This window comes from Chaetodon auriga, chromosome 5 (genome assembly GCF_051107435.1).
Source record: "Chaetodon auriga isolate fChaAug3 chromosome 5, fChaAug3.hap1, whole genome shotgun sequence".
Lineage (NCBI taxonomy): Eukaryota > Metazoa > Chordata > Actinopteri > Chaetodontiformes > Chaetodontidae > Chaetodon > Chaetodon auriga.
The window spans coordinates 807,817-825,386 of NC_135078.1; the positions used below are offsets into that span (position 1 = coordinate 807,817).

The 17,570-nt window shown below is 41.2% G+C and overlaps 2 pseudogenes; both read right to left on the reverse strand.

Moving 5' to 3' along the window:
* Positions 1 to 337: 337 nt before the first annotated feature.
* Positions 338 to 7,127, reverse strand: LOC143320605 (uncharacterized; annotated as a pseudogene).
* Positions 7,128 to 7,170: 43 nt separating this feature from the next.
* LOC143320606 (uncharacterized) lies at positions 7,171 to 9,748 on the reverse strand (annotated as a pseudogene).
* Between the last annotated feature and the right edge of the window lie 7,822 nt (positions 9,749 to 17,570).

Genomic DNA, 17,570 nt, shown 5'->3' on the forward strand with positions numbered 1-17,570 from the left:
ACACAGATACATTTGATTTTTTTTTTTTTTTTTTTTGTTAAATTATGAGAGCCGAGACCAGCCCTGTTAGGAGTCACATCTTTACTATCCCAGGAACCTAATTCATCCTTTTGGTCTTTCATCACTACAGTAGCAATCTAAGTAACTCTGAAGTGTAATCTTTATCATCCAGGAAGGCCAATAATCAATTCAGTTTGCTTTGAAACTATTGTGTTTTAAGGTTATATAAATCTATTCAGACTGGTGAGCAGAGTCACATAAAATCAAGTAAAAAAAAGTAAAAGAACAAAAGGAAATGAACAAAAGTTTCAGACATTTATCCAGAACCAATTGCTAATTAGTTAAGAGCTAAGGTGAAGAGATACGTTTTTAGCTTTATTTTGAAAATATTCAGTGAGCTGGCTTCCCTGATATCTATAGGTAGTGTGTTCCAGAGCTTGGTGGCATAATGGACAAATGCTGCATCCCCAATTTTCTTTCGACTGTTGCTGGAAACCTCCAGTATACTAGCAGTAGAAGATTGTGGTGTTCTTGAAGGCGAATAAGAAAGAAGGGAGTAATGTAGCTTGGCCCAAATCCATTAAGGGCTTTGCATACAAGGAGGAGGACCTTAAAATCAATTCTGAATGTTACAGCAAGCCAGTGCGGAGCAGCTAAAACTGGATTAATGTGCTCTCTCCTCTTTATTCTAATTAATAGCCGAGCTACAGAGTTTTGAATGAACTGAAGTCTCACAGTGTTTTTTTTCAGTAGGACAGTAAAGAATGCGTTACAGTAATTGAGCAGCTTGAAATAAAGGCATGAATCAGTTTTTCAGCATCTTTTTGATTTAAAAATGGCTGTATTTTAGCAATGTTTGTAAGTTGAAAAAATTAAGTTTTCATCACCTGGTTGATGTGGGACTTGTCAGCCTATAGTTACTGAGTGTATTCGTAGCGTAGAAGTCCCTCAAAATATGAAATAATGTTGGGCGCCAGACAGGAGAATTGTAGTGGAGAGAATTCTATTCAGTTTGGTAGGGGCTGGCTCAGGGTTTTATCGCCGTCAGAGTATGGGCAGACAAAGAACTGAGAGGCAGATGTGGTATTTCCTTCCCTTTACCTTCTTGTGGATCATCACATACAGGGTACAACCTTGGGTAGGCAGGTATGTGTGGGTATGTGTGTGGTTTTTCTACAAGAAAGAATAACAAACACAACTTAGTGAAGGATAAATAACCATATCTATGAACTCTATTAACTCAACCTATAACATAGCAACAGTCTAATATGAACAGACAACAATCAAATGAAGTAGATAATGAACAAACACTCAGCACACAGATTCCAAAGAACTGTCTCACCATCATTCGCACGTATTGGCTCCGGTAACCGGACTGGCATGGTGCTCTTATTGTGAAAGTCCATTTCTACTCCTACTTCCGTTGACAATTAGCGTTACGCATCGGCGATAAACGCTACTTTAAACTCGTTATCCTGCCTTTACCCCCTAAACTGTACTTGGAACAGTTACTAAACATAAAAGTATAATTGTAAATAAACACGATGTATTTAGTGCAGGCACAGGTGAGCTAGGTGGCTATCTAGCATGCATAGACAACGAGCGACACAACAGGTAATTAAAGCGATTTAGCGCTGAATTCTCGTCGGCGTCTGCCAGTATCAGTTATGCACAACCACATCAACACAGAAACATAACATAGGTGATACAATGGCGGTACTCACTCGTCATTCACGCACAGACGACTCACACTGAAGTCCTGCACAGCTGTAGCTCACGCACTCACTTTTTCACCGTGTGACATCACTCACCACAGACCCGTGAGCTGGCTTGCCTATACCATTAGGACTAAATTGAACACTGAGAAATATGTAATTCAAGGCATATCAACAATAGGCAATACAATAAACTGGCGACTTTGGGGCCTTTTAAACAAGAATACTCAAAGAAATCAACCTTCCAATATTTTAAAATAAATACTACCAGAAGTTTAAGAAATAACCCAGCAGCTGGCTTCTTCGCTCCAAAATCACACAATGAAAACTCAACCAAGATGCAGTTAGCAATCGTTCTTATTTTCCAATCAACCATGAATCAAAACATATCAATTCAATAATCAACTCAAATATCTCTCAATTTCATACAGATTCATTCATAGAACAGAAACCAAATTCAAAGGAAATATCCTGAGAGTAATCACCACATCCAAAGTTCGTTAAATAAATAATAACAGATCCCATCTGTTAATGAAGAAAACAAACGGTGGGTAGGTGGATTGTGTGTGAGTGGGTATAGTTTGGGTGTCTTCAGTCCAGTTCAGTGCAGAAGGTATTTGTGTTGGGGGGGGGGGGGGGGGGGTTGAGTGTAATTCAGTCCTGAGGGATGTATGTTTGAGGGGAGAGAAAAAACAGAGTAGTTTGAGGTCTGACGTTAGGAGAAGCCTGGAGAGTTTCATGAAAAAGGGACTTATCTGCTTGCCGTTCTTCACGCGACTCGGACAGAGATCTTTTCCACTGTATCCAAACTGGCCAAGGACCGTAGACTAAGCTTCTTTCTGTCTGCTCCAGGGATCAGCTTCTTCCTCCAGCTTTCCTCCAGTTGAATGTCCTTAATACTCAGTTTAATTCATTTGCTTTCTTGAAATTAAGCCGTCAACTTAAGCAAAATTTGAGTTATGTCTTTTTCTTTCTCACTTCTCACTTCTTTTTCAGTCCATCTTCAAAACTCCTTTGTCTGATTTCCCTCCTCCTTGAGCTCGCAGGTGACTCTGATTTATCATCTCCCTCCCCCTTCATTTCCAGCTCAGGTGGAAAAGGCTGTGTTGTCATTTCCTTTTTCCTCCTTCCTGCTACACATTACTATCTAGGTTGGGATTCTTTAGTAATTGTTTTACAACAGCTGTTTTAAACGCATCAGGGAAGATGCCTGTTTGCAGAGCTGTATTTGTAACCTTCAGGACATGATTTGACACACTGTCAAACACCTGCTTTAAAAAAGCTCTAGGTATAAGGTCAACACATGAGTAGGAGGAGTTAGACTCAATGACAGTCTTGCAGAGTGTACCCATTGTAATACAGGTGAATTTTCCCATGGTTACATCTTTTTTTTAGAGGGCTTGCTAAACTCATCTGTGTTCACATCAGCAGCAATACTGGCTCTGATTTGAGGTTTTTTGTTCGTGATGCAATATAAGCTCTTCATACTTTGATGCAGAGAACTTTGGAGAGTTCCCAGCAAACTCTGTAATAATCTTGGAAAGTAATCCTTTCTTGCCAGAAATATAGCTTTGTTATAGATAGTCATGGCTTCTTTGAATATATTACAGTGAACTGTGAACCCAGTTTTCCTCCATTTCTTTCTGCTGATTGACATATTCTCTTCCTCTCAGATGACATGATATTGTTGAAATGGTCAACCATGTCATTTAAAGAGCAGTCATAGCTGTGTGACTCAAATGATCTCATAATATTACAAAACCTTTCTTTAGCCTTGCCATCAAGGAATCATCTTTGAACCAGAAACTCCCTTTTTAGTCCTTGTCAAGATTAGTTTGGCATCGAAAAAGACACAATGGTGGTCGGAAATAGGCATTTCTAATACAGAAACATTGTCAATGTTTAACCCTGTTATTATTAGCAGGGTTAAGGGTGTTACCATCCTGAAGAGTAGCTTCATTTATATGTTGTGTAATCTCAAAGCTGTCTAGTAAATTCATAAGCTCCATGGCTTTGGAGTAATTTTTTATGGATATTCAGGTCTCCATTCAGGATTAATCTGTCCCAGATGTCAAAGAAGACCTTGACAACTTCACCATCTTGCGGGCAGACTGCATGAAGAAGTCCGGCAAGGAGAGGGGTGGAGGAATCTGCATGTATTTTAACAAAAGATGGTGTAACCATATTAAAGGTCCCATATTATGAACTTTTTCTGGGATTTGGGGTGTTATTTTGGGTCTCTGGTGCTGCCAGAAGAAAAAGGATGAATTTGAATTCATTTTTGAAGGCAATGTCCCAGCTACAGTTGGCAAAAAACTGTTGCTGTGTGCTAACCACTTCGAGACTGACCGTTTCTCCAACCTCGGTCAGTACAAAGCAGGATTAGCCAGGAGACTTTTTCAAGGGGTCACTTCCAACTTTGTGTGGAATACCTGCGGACAGGGGACATGTTAGTATACAAATAATTAGCTTTGTGTTTCTTGTGTAAACTCTTGCATGTCGTAGCCTGTGTTTTGCCATTGAGAACGATGTACGGCTAACTGCTAGCTTCGAGACTACAAGTTCAGCTGTCAAAGGTTCACTCACTGCTACCGTAGCTTTTGGTACATCACACCACAAGTTACAGTAGAATCCAAACATTCTGTGTAATACGTTTCTGATCTTGTAAATGATTTAATGCATGTTCGAGGGAGATGTCAGCAGTTACAATTATTTAGCTGTGTTTATTTTGCAGTTTTACACGAACTAACCAAACAATGTTTTGCCAAACTAACCGAGTAGTGTTTTGCCATATAGCACAAGCTAACGCTAACTGCTTCTAGTTAGCAATCTGTATGGTTTCCACATGCAAACCCAGTAACCTAGTCGGTCAAGCAATAGATACACAGACCCTATAGACCCTCAAAAAGGCAGGGGTACTGTTGGAAGAGAGAACAAACTTTTCCTCTATTTCGTTGTCCCACCTGATAGCAGCAACCTCAGCATCCCTCCTCCTCCTCTTTGCCATATCTTGTCTTGGTCAATGCTCAGGAATATGTTGTGGAAGATGTTACACTAGGCATGTCAAGACAAAAAGGTTCTGACATGCTAGATTTTTCGTTGGGTGTAATTGGGCAGAATCAGGCTAGATTCATGTAATGTGATCCCAGCATAGCTCATATCATTTTGTCTGCACAGGTTTACTCAGAATATTTGGCATATTGGAATGCTGTTTGTAAGACCAAATTGTTGAAGAAATTAGTAATAGTGTAATGTCAATTCAATTCAAATTCAATTCAATTTTATTTGTATAGCGCCAAATCACAACAAAAGTTGTCTCATATAGAACTGGTACAGGACGAGCTCTTCTATCTACACAGACCCAACAATTCCCTCATGAGCAAGCACTTGGCGACAGTGGTGAGGAAAAACTTCCTTTTAATAGGCAGAAACCTCAGGCAGAACCAGGCTCTGGGTGGGTAGCCATCTGCCTCGACCGGTTGGGAGAGTGAGAGAGACAGACAGAAATGCAGTCAGAGAGAGAGAGACAGACAGAAATATAATCACAGTAACAATGACAGTGGGTGTAATAACAGTAGTAGCAGTTGCAGTGGATGTCAGGCAGGGCCATGGCAGGAGATGTAGCTGTAATCCACAATTCGGATTCAGTCACTATCCATGGGAACCTGCGAGACGACAAAGCACAGAGACTCCAGGGAAGAAGCTAAGTTAGTAACACACCATGGTAGGACATGAAAATGTGCAGATGGAGAGAGAGAAGGACAGAGGAGCACGGTGTATCTTTGGAGGTCCCCCAATAGTCTAATGCTATAGCAGCATAACTAGGGGCTGGTCCAGGACAAGCCTGAGCCAGCCCTAACTATAAGCTTTATCAAAGAGGAAAGTTTTAAATGTAGAGACGGTGTTACGGTTAGTGGTCGTAGAGAAAAAACAAGGAGTGAACCCAAAGGTGCAGACTTGACAAAGACAAAAGGCTGAGCGGAGGCAGTCCAAGTAATTTATTCAGCCAAAAAAAAAAGCCAACCAAAATCCACCACACACAAAATCCAAAAAAACAAAAGGCAGTTCTAGGAAAACAAACTCATAACCAAACTAGAAGAACAAGGACTAGGCCAGAATACTCACTAAAGTCACGGGGAACAAGGAAACCACACGCAAGGGGATGATCCCACAAAGACAAAAGAAACACACAGATTTTAATAGAGGGGGGAACTAAACAGACACAAGTGGACCCAATCAACCTAACAAAGGCGGGAAACCTACAGGAAGTAAAGAAACTAAGACACACAAGGGAAGGCTACCAAAGTAAAACAGGAACAAGGCTACCAAAATAACAGGATCCTAACAGACGGTGTCTGCCTCCCGGAAAAAGACTGGAAGATGGTTCCACAAGAGAGGAGCTTGATGGCTAAATGCTCTCGCTCCTGTTCTGCTTTTGGAGACTTTAGGAACTGTAAGTAGGCCTGCATTCTGGGAACGCAGTGTTCGAGTGGGGTAATAAGGTACTATGAGCTCTTTAAGATAAGAAGGTGTCTGACTATTTATGTCTTTGTGAGTAAGAAGGAGAATTTTAAATTCTATTCTAAACTTTACAGGGAGCCAGTGCAGAGTGGCTAATATTGAAGAAATACAATCTCTCTCAAAGTCCTTGAAGTTTGTTTTACATGGGAGTGAAAGGACATGTCCTGATCAAAGATAACTCCCAGATTCTTTACAGTGGTGCTGGAGGTCAGCACAATGCCATCCATAATAATAAGTGAGTTTCTAAGGTGTTTAGGGCCTAGTACTATAACATTTTTGTTAAGTTTAGCATCAGAAATTTGCAGGTCATCCAGGTCTTTATGTCCTGAAGACATGCTTGTAGTCTAGTTAACTGACTGGTTTCTTCTGGCTTCATTGATAAATATAGCTGGATATCATCTGCATAGCAGTGAAAATTTATTGAGTGCTTCCTGATAATGTTCCCTAAAGGAAGCATATATAAATAAACAAATAAATATACAAATAAACAATTTTTGTGTAGAAAGTCGCACAGCTGATTAGCAACTGCTTTCTCAAGAGTTTTTAAGAGAAAGGGAAGGTGTAACGGGCTAGTGGAGGACCCAATTGCAGTACCGGCCGATTTACAGGGAATACGGGGAAACGGACAACCGGAGCAACAATGTGCCGTACTGAGCAGAGAGCCGGCTCAGAGGGAGTTAGTGTGAGGAGAGTGGATCGAACGCGGAAATCACGGACAGATTTCAGCGTGGTCGAAACCACTCTCGGAGGAGGAATATGCTCTTTGAAACCACAGAAGCGGTAAGATCTGCACACCTGCAGACACAGGGCGAGGACAGAAGGGGTAGTCAGGAACAGGCGAGGTCGGACAATGGAGATCAATCTGGAAAAGAACGCTGGAGAGTCTGGCATGGCGCAAAGACAATCTGGCAACTGGGACGAATGACAGCGTGACTTAAATACCTTCCTGATGACTCTCATTGGCTAGGTGTGCAGATAGGCAGGTATGGGGCGTGGCTGAGGAGCTGCAGCACAGGTAAGTGTAATGCTGGACTGTGACAGGAAGGTTGAATATCGGTCTATAGTTGGCTTAAACCCCTGGATCAAGAGAAGGCTTTTTAAATAGAAGTTTTATTACAGCTACTTTAAAGGACTGTGGTATGTAGCCTGTTGATATAGACAGATTGATCATGTCTAATATGGAAGAGTCAATTAAAGGTAAAACTTCTTTAAGCAGCTTAGTCGGGATGGGGTCTAAAATACAGGTTGATGATTTTGATAATGAAATTATTGAAATTAGTTGGTGAAGGTCGACAGGTGTAAAACAGTCTAAAACTGCAGTTTCTACGGTTTCTGTGTCTGAAGACAAAACAGTACCTGTTGACAGCAGGAGCCAATGAATTCTGTCTGTAATAGTAAGAATTTTATCATTAAAGAAGCTCATGAAGTCATTACTGTTCAGAGCTAAAGGAATACATGGTTCAACAGAATTATGGCTCTCTGTCAGCCTGGCTACAGTGCTGAAGAGAAACCAGGGATTGTTCTTATTTTCCTCTATTAGTGCAGAGTAATAGGCTGCCCTGGCACTGCAGAGGGCTTTCCTGTATATTTTAAGACTGTCTTGCCAGGCGAATCGAAATTCTTCCAAATTGGTAGAACGCCATTTCCTTTCTATTTTTCATGAAGTTTGCTTTAATTTGTGGGTTTGATGGGTATACCACGGAGCTAACCTCCTCTGTTTTATGATCTTGGTTTTTTAGGGGGCCAACAGAGTCAAGTGTCATATGCAATGAACCTGTAGCACTATCAACAAGGTAGTCAATTTGGGAGGGACAAAGGTTGGCATAGGAATCCTCTGTTGTATTGAGACATGGCATTGAATTAAATGCTGATGGGATCATATCCTTAAATTTAGCTACAGCACTATCAGACAGGAGTCTGGTATAAGAATTTTTGCCCACTGGCTGATAGTCTGGTAATATGAATTCAAAAGTTATTAAATGATAGTCAGATAAAAGAGGATTCTGTGAGGACACTATTAAATATTCAATTTTAATGCCATATGTCAGAACAAGGTCGAGAGTGTGGTTATACAGTGAGTAGGTTCATGTACATTCTGACGAAAGCCAACTGAGTCTAATACTGAGATAAATGCATTGCTAAGGCTGTCATTATCAATGTTGACATGTACATTGAAGTCACCTTTAATTACTTTATCTGCTTTAAAGACTAAACCTGATAGAAACTCAGAGAACTCAGCTATAAATTCAGAGTACGGACCAGGAGAGTATAACGAATTAAACTGGCTGCACTATTTTCCATTTTTCATTAGAAAGAGTGAGAATAAGGCTTTCAAATGAGTTTTAGTCGAGTTTAGGTTTAGGGTTGATTAAAAGGCTTGAGTCAAAAATGGCTGCAACTCCACCTCCTCGGCCACTGCCTCGAGGAATGTGAGTATCAATATGGCTTCATTTAGGCTCACATACTCTTCAGGACACAGCCAGGTTTCAGTCAGACAAAATAAATCAATATTATGGTCTGATATTAACTCATTTACTAAAACAGTCATATCAAAATGAGAATTTTAAAATCAGAATTGAAACTGGGGTCAGTCTCTGACACCACAAATTGTGGTGCGAATAACACTTATTTTTTCTTGTACTCAAAGTTTAGGCACTTTACAGTTTACTCAATTGTTCTGTCATATTTGGATTGAATAAATTTAACAGTAGATATGAAAAATGTATTTCATTTTTATTCCTGCATTATTAATAGTGTTCAACAGTCTTTCCACTGTTTTCACACTGTTGTCAAACAAGTGAAATTGGTTAAACTATGAGTGATATTGTCAGCATCGTTGGTGGCTTTCCCTCCAGTATTAATATACTGTACCTGGATAGAGAATTGTAAATGAAAGGAGACCTGGGAGTCAACCATTAGTATCAGGGTCAGTGGTTCAACACAGCCACCTTTTCCTCACTCTCAGGTTACCAAATGTTAGTTTTTTGTCATGCCTCTTGTCATCCCTCCTCACTTCTACATGAGATCCACTGGACTTTCGGCGACCCCCCAATGTAAATCTTCTAATTTTTTTTTTTTTGGGGGGGGGGGTGGCAGCTGGAGCCTATCCCAGCTGTCAACGTACACCCTGAACCAGTCGCCAGTCAATTGCAGGGCAACATATAGAGACAGACAACCATTCACGCTCACACCTAAGGACAATTTTTAGAGTCACCAACTAACCTAATGAGCTTGTTTTTGGTCCGTGAGAGAAAGCAGGAGAGAACCCATGCATGCACAGGAAGAACATGCAAACTTCACACAGAAAGGCCCTGCCCGACTGGATCGAACCGGTGACCTTCTTGCTGTGAGGCACGCGCACTACCTGCTCTGCCACCATGCCGCCCTCAATGTGAATTCATCCATGGCAATATTATGCAGTGCCACAATCCACCCCTGCACTTACCTGCCACCAGAGTCTCCTTAGCCACACCCTGCTCACCTGCAGACCTGGTAGTCATCAGCTTCATCATATGGGCTATCCTCAGCTCAGTGGCCGATTGTCACTGCATCATGCCAGACTCTCCAGCATTCTCGTCAAGACTTGTGATCATCTTAGTGTATTCCTGCCCTGATATCCCAGACTCTCCTGTCTGCGTCATTGTTCCTCACATGTCGAGCTCCTCTCCTTCCTTCATGGAAGTGAAGTGCAAACTCCTGAACTGAAATTTGCTTCTCCCCGTTTGAAGTCTGTCAGGGATTTTGAACACCGAAGCAGGGGAACAGGGAGCCTGTGCATACTGTGACACACAGTAATCAGGGTTCTAAATTAACTTTTTTGATCACCAGCCAATGTGGCTGGTGACCTTCTAAAGTTACCAGCCAATCAGAATTTCCACTAGCCAAATTTTTTCCCGGTGAAAATAAGAGATTATGAGTGCCACTGAATACATTTGATCATTTTATTTACATTGTTGGCATGAAAAATGCACAGAAAGTACAACACATGAAACAAAATATACACAGAAAGTGCAAACATTTAATTTATACAAACAAAAAATGCTGTCAGATTAATTATTTTATAGAAGACATTTTTCCAGTAAGTATTTAGTATCATTACATTCCTAATAAAATGTATTTTTCCTTTCAACTTAAAGTGTTTCTGCTTTCGTTCTTTAATAAGAAATATATATAAGTAACAGCCATGACTTAAACACTTGCAAAAAATTGCATTGGTAATAAATTGAATTATGTATGTACAACTAGAAAACACAAATAGTGCAGCAGTCAGTATTGCAGACTCCTTAGGCTCTCCTGATGACTTCGGGCACTCTCATGGTCCTTTACTGCCTCCACTTTAAAAGTATTAGTCCCCACCACAAAATTATTCGTCTTGTTTTTTTCTTTCATGTACATGCGGCAGTCCTTACAAAACATGACGGCATTTTCGTGATCAAACACAAGCCATTCACGACCTGTCAGCCATTTAGCGTTAAACTTTCTTTTCTTCGTTTCGCACGCTTTATCGACATTCTCATCCCCTGCCTCCTTCCTCTTCTCGCCCCCAGACATCTGTCCCAACCACGCATTTAGTTTAACTTTACTTTTTACTTTTAGCTAGCTCAGTCTCCTTTTTTACAGTTCATACGCCGCCGTTCATTCTTCTTCTTCTTCTTTGTGTTTGCGTTTCCGTGGTTTCTCGCGCCGGTTGCACTACAGACTGTAGTGTGCCTGCGCACAGCCAATGGGCGTCTTGTACGTCATCACGTAGCATTACGACAGTGTTCATGGGAAATGTAGGACGGACTGTCAGGGGGACAAATGACCGAGAAGTGTAGAGCGGCTCTGACTGACATGATTGCCTAATGCATTACCGGCCAAATTGGCTAGTAAGTTTTTATTTACACCCGCCAATATGAATTTTAACCCGCATTTGGCGGGTTGGCGGGTGTTAATTTAGAACCCTGACAGTAATGTGTGGACGCATTATGTAATTAATTAATGTATATTTTGTTTGGTTTTCATGTGTGTATTTTTGGAGAAGAGTCTTATTCTGTTAATTTAATGGACATCTAAGTTTGGAGCTGTATCTCAACTTTGCCACTAGGAGGCACTACCTCCCCAGGGAGACAGGCTTGGTGACGCCGGTATCCAGCTCTCATCTTCAGTCTGGTAGAAGCGAGAGAAGGAAACACATCACCTGTTGCCTGCTTCATTATTTCTCTGTCCTTTACAGGTTAGTAACTTGTCAAAACACAAATATGATCGCCAGCGCCATTGTGTACTTTTCTGGTCAGGGCTGTTTCTTTGTTTACTTTGAGGATTGGAAAATAACATGGTCAGCATGCAGCCACAGCGGCAGCGTGAGGTTATGTTTGAGGTTAGCACATACTGCTTAAAGGCTCATAACTGTATTTGGTTTGGCTCCTGGTGCATTTAATAAACTGTTTGGATTACGAACATGGTTTAAAGGAACATTTCATTGTTTATTTCATGTTTTAGTAGTTTTGTCAGTGAGATAAAAACACTCACTGTGCCTGTAATTTTTCATATGGGTTTTCCCATTATATTTGGTTAGCTTTATGCTAAATGTGAAGCACAAAGTGATTTGCCAGTGTAACTGGAACTTTATTTGCCTGCTTAAGTGCAGAAATTACAGCTTAAAGCTGCAGACCAATAACAGTTGGACAAATTGTATTTTCTTTCATTTGTATGTGAACAGCAACAGAGACATGGACTGTGGAAAACATTTTATTACAGAACCAGCTTTATTGCATGGATTTTTGGAAACTTTGAGGTAATAATAGGCTTACGGAGATGATGAGATGAGAGATGTGAATTTGATATTGTGTTAAAGATACATATATTTGTAAAATTATAGTCTGGTAGAAGGGAGAGAAGGAAACACATCACCTGTTGCCTGCTTCATTATTTCTCTGTCCTTTACATGACAACATTATTATCTCTGTCTACTGGCCTCTCATCCGGGGCCTGTTACAATACCACTGATGATCAATTATAAATATGTAACAAAAGCAAATAAATTAAAAAACCAAGACACCGTGGTGGTTACAGCAAGCAATATTAGGCTACAGAAATGAAATAACTGCCGCTGCAGCAGAAGTGTGACATTTTGACATTTGTGTTTTGTGGAGAGGTGTTGGGCTGTGTTTTCATGTGCTTCCTTTTTTGGCCGAGGCTGGGCATGGCTTTCTAGGTGCTTCCTTCTCAGCTGGAACACATCTTAATCAGTGCTGTATAAAGACTGTGGACTGCTGAAGACTCGTTGACAGATTGTTTCCGCTACTCTGTGGTAGAGTTGGCCACGATTACCAGTGTTACTTGTGCTATTACCCTCCAGTGTTTGCCTTTCTAGTGTTTTGTCGCCAGTGTTTAATTATTTGTGTCTCTGTTTGCTTCTGAGGATAGCCCATCGACATCTTTCCAACACCAACTAATCTCCACCAGTGGGTTGGCGAAGATCCTGGGTGTGTCCTTTGCTCCAGGCCAGCCTCCCTCCGGCACATGCTCACAGGGTGCAAGAGCCTCACCCAAGGGCGCTACACTTGGCGCCACAACCAAGTTCTAAAGAGCCTTGCGTCCACACTGGAGGGAATCCAGCATCCACGCCCTACCACCGCCAATATCTAACACCTCTTGGACAACTGCTTTTGTCTGTGAAGGGACTACAGCTACCAGGAGCAACTCCACACCATCAGAGAGAAGCCAGCTGTGACTGGAAACTGCTAGCGGATATTGGCAAACAGCTGGTGTTTCCTCCAGAGATTGCCACCACCACCTTGAGTCCTGATCTGGTGCTCTGGTCCCCTTCTCTAAAGAAGGCCTACATAATTGAGCTCACCGTACCCTGGGAGGATTCCATGGATGAGGCATATGAGAGAAAACATCAGCGATATGCTGAAGCACAACATCGCGGCTGGAACACGGAAGTCCGCCTGGTGGAGGTTGGATGAAGAGGGTTTGTGGGAACATCTACCACCAAACTGCTGAGGGACTTGGGAATCAGGGGCCAGAGCCAGCACGCAGTCATCAAACCTACATCAGAGGCAGCAGAGAGAAGCAGCCAGTGTCTCTGGCTGAAGAGGAGTGACCCCTGCTGGGCCCCCAAGTAACAAACCAGGAGGTATGCGGTCAGCTTAGGTTTGACTCAGGGAACAGGACACCTCTGCCATGCATAGTCCCATGAGATGTCTGCCACTTGACAACAACGCGACTCTCGTGGCTAATTGGGCATGGGACGCAAGCTCAGGTCTGATCAGCCTGTAGCTGGCCGCCTCTGGTGTGGTGAGGGTGTATAGTGTCAAAGGCCAAAACACCCCATGAGCCAGAGGAGCAATACTGATGATGCATCCCGTAAATTCAGCTTCCCCCAATCTTCTCCAAGTCTGCCATCCACCATTCACCGACAAGTCTACCAGTTATCTGTATGTGCTTGCACAAAGGATATTAACATCTCATCCTGTGTTTTGGAATCTCCTAGATCAGAGGTAACTATTCCACCTCTCTGTCCCACTTTGCTCGTCAAAGTTGTAAACATATTGATTTGAAAGAGGCTCTGTGTTCACAGCTGTGAAAAAAAAATTCAGAAAGATGTTAAACAATGTTTAAACAATTTCCCCTCAAGGATCAATAAAGTATTTCTGATTCTGATTCTGATTCTGATGTTCATAAGCAAGGAGGCAAAGGCAGAAGTCACTTAGCATTTAGCCAAACATCACATGCACCTTTCATGGCTGTTGCGGACTTTAACAAAGCATCTCTGAGAAATGTGTTACCAAAATGCTTGCAGCACATTGATGTAAACATACAGGGAGATGGTTGACTTGACTACTGCTATTCTCCCCTCTGCAATGCCTTCAACCCTCTCTTCCATCCACCGTTTGACCATTGCCATGGTGAATGTGCGCAAGCTGTTCTAGTGTGTTAACACCCACAAAGCAGCAGGACCAGACACCATCCCAGGCTGGGTGACCAGAGCGTGTTCGCCTCAGTTGGCTGGCATATTTCTCCCTACCTGGAGAAGAAGATTTATGAAGATGCTGTTTTTAGACTGAAGAGACTCAGCAGCTTCAAGCCCCTCATCGTCTACATCACTGAGGAACTCAACTGGGATAAGCACATTGGCCAAACCTCTTTCACCTTAGGCAGGTGAAGAAATTTGGCTTAAGGCCCATCATCCTACGAGCAGGCATAATTGAGGCCATCCTGACTGGATGCATCACTACCTGATAGGGGAACTGCACTGCCCTCAACCACAAGGCGCTGCTGAGGGTTGTGTAAACTGCCCAGAACATCAGTGGGTGTGAGCTTCCCTCCATGCAAGATCTTTTCAATGAACGTTTTGTCTGCAAAGCCCATAGGATTATTAGAAACACCAGCCATCCCAACCACGTACTGTTTCAACTGCTGCCATCTGGCAAGTGATACCACAATCTCAAGGCCTGAACCAGCAGACTCCAGAACAGCTTTTTCCATTTTTGTTTATATTACTATACTTCTGTTTATTGTACTTTTAAGCATCATTTTAATGCCCTTATTGTTTATTGTTACTACTACTGCAATGTCAAGGAGCCAAAACCAAAGAATTTTACACTCATACTTGAAAAGTAACAATAAAGAACTTGAACTTGCACTTGAATCTTGAATTCATAATGATGTCATTCTTAAGCTTAGTGAATTATTGTGTATTTTATTTATTTATTTATTTATTCATTCATTCTTTAATGGATACCCATTGGTTTCCACAAAAGGGTCTCTTCTCTTCCTGGGGTCCTCATTGCTATTACTTACCACTAGGACCACCAGTGGACCAGTACTCACATAAATCGGTATATACTGGTATTCCACAGAACACAGAATAGTTTAAGTTGAAGCAGGAAGTGGGTCTGTAAACTGTAATGAATAGTTTGGGTATAATTTTACTGTTTCTTTGTTTTCTCTTCTAAAGAAGTTTGACTGGCCTGGAGCTTTGTTTCCAACCTCTCTGATCGTCTGACTTTTCGTGTTTCTCAGCAACTGGAATACAATATAATCAATTTTATTTTTGTTTAGGCATTAGGGTAAACAGGTTGCTATGGTTTCAGTTTGTGTGTTGGCTGGTGGTGTCTGACCTGTCCAAGGGCTCAGACAGTCTGTTGTCTTGTTTCTCTTGACCTCTGAGGCTTGGATTAGCATTGATCAGTGCATTTAGGCCTTCTGGTCCCACAGTGGATAGCAGTGCTCCTATTTCAGAAGAAAATTGATCTGAGTCAGCTGCTTAGACTGTAGCTGTCAAATAGCTCAACATGAATGGCCACACTGAAAAATGAAAAATTGGTGTCTTTGTTTGGCTACTCCAAATATGTTCAACAAAATAAAGCAGAAGGCCTAAAAGTCAAAATGTTTGTGAAAGACCGCTTTTGGGGATTTTTTTTTTTTTCCCCACAGTGATCGAGTATTATGGCAGTCTAATACAGGCAAGCCTACAGTATTTTGGGGGCATACAGTCAAGAGATATCAGTCATTTTCTAAACATTGGTCTTTTCCCAATCAATTTAATGAAACTGGTGTGTTTTGCCATTGATAGTCTAGTTTGTTTCATGCCAGTGAAAATGCTGATTTGACAGTCAGTGCAGACTGGAACACTGCCCTAGCTTGCTTTAACTTTTTCTGAACTCCAAACTACATACATACTGGTGAATACAAATGTCTGGACTTCTCACTGTCACAATTGTGCTCACAGGGGGGGAAAAAAGAATTGGACCCAAATGCAAACCTGATATCACATCAAAGTGTATAATATACCTAAGCATCGAAACAACAGCCTCTCAAATGATTACATTCTGTTTTTATTTACTTTACACAGTGTCACAACTTTTGTAGTTGAATTACAAGTGTTAATGTTATGCAATGTTATGTAAACCTTTAGCTGCTCAAGGTTGATATGCACTGTAAAACTTGATATCTTATAGTATGTAAAGCAGCAAGCCCTGCACATCTTAGATAAATTACCAACATTAATACTATTCAAAACCACTTGAATTCTTATCCACGGAAGTCTCATGGCCTATTTTATCTCCTCACAGCCCAGTGCTCCACCAGACTTGGCCTGAGGACAGGAAGCACTTCAGAACTTTCTATACTGATTCATCCATGTCACTGAGAGAGTAGGAACAATAAATTATACTACTGATTTGTGTTACCAATTTTGTTTTGAGGGAAAAATAAAAAATGCATGAATTATGTCTACTGGCAACATCTTTTTTCTCTGAAGGGAGTGCTATTTTTTTGTACACAAGCCTAACAAGGGTGCTTGGGATGCAATTGCACAAAATGCAGAATATCACAGACTTCAGATCCTGTTTCTTGCATGTGGTTAGTTTTAGGTAACAAAAGGACAAGTTAGGGAAAGATTGTAGCTTCAGCTAAATGTTAATAAAGTAACCTAAACATGTCTAGTCTTCTTGTTAAAGTAACTGTTGACTTTTTCCAGATTTAACAAAGACCACCATCACTCACACCAATTTGAGAGTATCTTTATGGAATCAGGTAATTATGTAGTAGTTGCTCTGAGTGGATGTTCTAGGCAATACAAATGAAAATATTTGTGTTTTTAATATATTCTGTATTGATATTCTGTGACTTGGCTTCTCTTGAAGGCATTCATGGTGGTGCTCAGGATTGTGAGAGTAGTTGTGTGGAGAATGAAAAAAGATTGCTTGAGACTGTATTTAGACTACACTGTCAGTTTTAATTTTGTGTGAAAACTACTTGCAGGTTTCTAAGAGACTGCTGTCCACAGTCAACACCTAAACATTGTCAGTAAAAACTGCAAAATTTCTTCATTTTTGCACTCTTTTTAGGTGGCAGATAACAAAAGTGAACATCATAGCCAGCATCTGGTAAGGAGTTAGACAGACAGCTGGCTGATTAAATCAGTATTCTGTGGTTGCTGGGTGGTCTGACAAAATTAAAATAAATAAAGTTTTATCATAACAGCTGTGCTGTATGATTGGCTGTATCAATGTTTAAAACATATGATCACAGAGAAAGTTACAGACGACTTTTTAACGGCCACTGCGACTGGGAAGCTACACACACAGTTTCTACAAACATGGTTGCTCTACATTCTCTGTCCGTTAAACCTCTGTTCAGCATCCTTTCTGAGGTCACTGTGTTTTAATGCAGTTGGAGAGGTGTGGGAGGTTTTGACCCACGGTTCAACCAACTGACATGTGCTTTGTTTGAACCACATTGAGATTGCATGTTTCATTAGACCATCCTAATCTTCTCCATACGAAGCTGTGTGCACATGTTGTTTTCAGACATTTTTAGGCATGTGAACAAATGACTCAT